This window comes from Nematolebias whitei, chromosome 4, assembly GCF_014905685.2.
Source record: "Nematolebias whitei isolate Nwh7 chromosome 4, NemWhi1, whole genome shotgun sequence".
Classification (NCBI taxonomy): domain Eukaryota; kingdom Metazoa; phylum Chordata; class Actinopteri; order Cyprinodontiformes; family Rivulidae; genus Nematolebias; species Nematolebias whitei.
The window spans coordinates 55,602,967-55,607,167 of NC_056501.1; the positions used below are offsets into that span (position 1 = coordinate 55,602,967).

Genomic DNA, 4,201 nt, shown 5'->3' on the forward strand with positions numbered 1-4,201 from the left:
GATTTGCTGGCATGCAAATCATGTGTAAGACGTCTGCAGCTGCAGAAAAGGTTAGATAAACGCAGACAAATACAGGGGATGTATACACAATTGGCTGTATTGTGTCAGAGTGTACAAAACTTGGGTGAGACAGACGACTGTGAACAAACACCTGCTGGAACTGATGTGAAGTTGCCGACAGCGCCACCTGCTGAGACTGACAGGACGTTGACGACTGCGCCATCTGCTGGGACTTATCCAGTATTGCAGGTTCATAAAGGCAGACTGAAGTTTGAGGAAACTGATTCTGATGAATGTGGTTCTCTAGAGAGTGAATTAGGGGGAATTAGTAGTAGAATGACTGCACAAAGACGACGGCGGTTTCTTAATGAGTTGTCTATACGTGAGGGACAGGAATGCAGGAAGGCTGGCTGGAAGAGTGGGTCACGTGGTGACGACAGTGACACTTGGACAGAGGTTCCAGGTCCTAGCGGAACAAAAAGATATAACAGCCCACGACGGATGGAGAGCTCGACAATGAGTAGCTCGGGTGATAAACGCACCACTCTGTTTATTGAGGGTACTTTGACAGGACTAGTGGAGGACGATGAGGGGTTGCACACACCCCGGGGGACGACGTCGAGTAGAGTGAGGAGGCTGCCGGATAGATGGGGGTATAATGGTCTAGGTCAGCCTGTTGTCACGTCTGCTCAGGGTCTTGAGGGGAGGACGCAGCATCAGATGTGGAAAGAGAGTTCACTGTTAGGAGTCAATGTCCATTACTAAGTACTCAGGGACCGACTGGTGTGGTGTCACGCTATAAACCATTTCATATACGTGATTTGGAGTCTATAACAGAGAAGCTCCCTCCGTTGGTGCAGGGGGGGGGGGGGGACGTTGGTTAGAAAAGTTTAACACTCTTACTTTAGGGGTGACGCTGGCAGTGGGGGATTTGAACGCCATTTTCGCTCGCTGTGCGAATCACGCCACCGTTCAGACATACCTACACTCTTCTGTTGCAACTTCGCGTGGCCGTTATAGGATATTTGAACTACCAGATGAAACTCCATTATGCAACGTTTTTGTGCATATTGCGCCTATCATAAGAACATTATACCCATTACCAGCTGGTGTTGCGGTACCAGAATTCAAGTGGGATAAGACAATAGACCCGTGGGAGTTTATGGAACAATGTAAAGACACTTGGGAGAGGGTTACCGGTGTACATGCACAATCAGTCCAGCAACGCCCTTATTTTAGAAAAGCTATACTTGACTCCCTGCCGAAAGAAGTAATAGACCAATTGGAGAAGAATGCTGATTTACTCACGGCATCTCCTGAACGCTGGGAGAAGCATGTTATACATCGTATAAAATATGAGAAAAAACAGGTAGATAAAGAGGCGGCTGAACTAGAAACTATGCGTGCACAACTGCTTAGACTCCAGCTGACAGATGCCAGACATAAACAAGCTGAGGATAAAAAACTCAAAGATAAACAAGATAAAAAAACAAATGTCTGTACAGTCCGTTACAGAGGGTAATGAGGAGGCGGTGTTCTCTGGAACAGTCGCTCTGCAACAGTGGTCGGAAACTACAGGCCGGAGGGCCAGAGGAGGACATCCGGCGAGGTTTGTCGGACGGGGAAGAGGAGGAGTTAGACCACGTCCAATGTCTTGGGGCTGGGGTCCTTCACGTTGGGGACAGCAGGGGGATGCCTGTTTCTTCTGTGGCCAGCAGGGACATTGGGCGAGAGATTGTTATCTTGCCACAACAAACAACATGTCACAAGGGGGACAGCAGAGGCCATTCCAACACCACATGGGCCCACCACAACCTTTCGTACACCCGATGCCAAGTGCACCACCAGTACATCAGCAACAACAACCACGCGCCGGACATCTTCCTCTCGGGACTGAGGGGATGGGGTTCCAGCAACAATGACAAACCCCACAGAAAATTCTAAGTGTTGGAGGAGGGGCAGACCCAACACTGGAGGTGACAATTAGAACGGAACGGTTGCCGTTTCTAGTTGATACAGGAGCGACATTTTCAACAATTACACACATCCCACGAGACTGTGAAATGTTGGCAAGGTCGGTGGAGGTGGTTGGATTTTCTGGGGCTAAACAAAAACTGCCGGTGACGCGTCCACTTCTCACAAGAGTGGGCACACAGACTCTGTTACATCCCTTTGTGGTAGCTGAAAAAGCACCAGCAAACCTTCTAGGAAGAAATCTTCTCATCAGACTGGGAGCCTCGATTTTGTGCTCTTCTGATGGCCTTGTGGTGAGCCTACCAGATGGTACCTCTCTGGAGTGTGGACAGGTCACAACTACACACTCACAGTGTGTGATACAACCCGTTCATGATGAATATGTTGACATCTACTGGGGACAGCTTGAACCTGAGGTCATGGGTGGAGGGGGTGTCTTTTCTGCTTACCTAGCGTGGAAGCCATGGCTCCTGACTTTGCATCCGTACTCGGCTCCTCCTGACCCCCCACATGTCACTCTCTTTTATGACCGAAGAGGAGATGAGGTTTTTCAGGACCACTTTGCAGAACAACTGGCAGGGAAAATCTGGCCTATTGAGAGTGGTAATATTATTGTTGGCAAGGAGGGTGTAGCGGCGCTTGTTAACTTGACTACAGAACAGATGGGGTGGTACATGATGAGCGCAGAAGCAGCACCTCATATTTCACTAGCATTGAATCCTAAATTTCAGGCTAAAGACTTAGGGCCGATGGTGAAAAAGGCCTCAGAGGCCACAGATTGGGTACAAACACCTTTAACATGCATCTGGTATTCAGCCAGCTGTGAGTGTTATTCAGTCAACTCTGTGACACATGATGTAGCTTTGATGCAACATGATGTGCTCCCCAGAGAGCACGGTCGTGAACTGACGGACCACCCGCTGGCAGGTCCTTTAATTGATAGTATGCCTGGGACGTTATGGTCGGAGGGGCCCACAGATGTGGGACTGGTGGACTGCCCTCCCATAGAGTTCCAGATGCATCACACATACCCAATTTGGATCACACAGTATCCACACAAACCAGCTGCAGAGGCGGGCATCGCTGAAACAGTCCAGGGTTTGAAGGACAGCGGCGTCTTTGAACCCTCTTATGCAGAGTGGAACACACCTATTCTACCTGTACAAAAACCAGGTACAGACAAATACCGTATGGCACACGATCTGAGAGCCATCAATAAATTATTGATCACTCAGACCGTACCGGTTCCAAACCCATACGTGGCGTTGAATAATCTGACACCGAAACATGAATGGTTTAGCTGTCTAGATCTTGCAAATGCGTTTTTCTGTCTTCCTTTAGCTGAAGACTGCAGGGACATTTTTTCATTCACCTTTCGTGGTGAACAGTTGCAATACACAAGACTACCTCAAGGGTTTGCGTTGTCACCAGGAATCTTTAACCAAGTGTAGAAACAAGTTTTGCGCGAAGTGATGCTCCCAGAGGGTACAGTACTTGTTCAGTATGTTGATGATCTGCTCATCGCGAGTCCCACGGCACAAGATTCATTAGAAGCGACTACAAAGGTTTTAGAACACCTAGATGCGGCAGGTTTTAAAGTCAGTAAAAGCAAACTACAGATGACTAGGCGTCAGGTGTCTTTTTTGGGGAGAATGATCTCGCAGAAAGGGGCGGGACTCTCATCTTCACACCGTGACACAATTTTACATCATCCAAAACTACAGACAGTTAAAGAAATGCTCTCATTCCTAGGACTGACGGGTTACAGCAGAAATTACATTCCAAATTATGCAGGCCAAACCCAGATTTTACGCGCTTTAGTTAAAGAACAGGGCATGAGATGACCCACTGCCAGACTGGTTTGGAATGAGGAAGCTGAGAGGGTTTTCATTGAGGTGAAACAACAGATGAGTAGAGCTACAGAGTTAGCTCTGCCAGACTATGGTCGACCTTTCAATCTGGATGTTTCTGAAACAGAAGGGGTGATTAACAGTGTTCTGTTTCAGAAACATGAGGGGGAAAGGAAAGTTTTGATGTATGTCAGCTGTTTATTAGACAACACAGAAAAGAGACATCCACCGTGCACGCAACATGCTGCAGGTGTAGCTAAGCTGGTACAGAAGACGGCTCATTTGGTGATGGGACATACACTGCATGTTTTGACAGCTCATAGTGTGGTAGCATTTGTGAATTCACACAATTTCACCATGTCACCACTAAGACAACA

The 4,201-nt window shown here is 47.9% G+C and overlaps 1 pseudogene; it reads left to right on the top strand.

Moving 5' to 3' along the window:
- The first annotated feature begins 2,918 nt into the window (after positions 1 to 2,918).
- LOC119408331 overlaps positions 2,919 to 4,201 on the top strand; it is a 3,368-nt pseudogene continuing 2,085 nt past the window's right edge.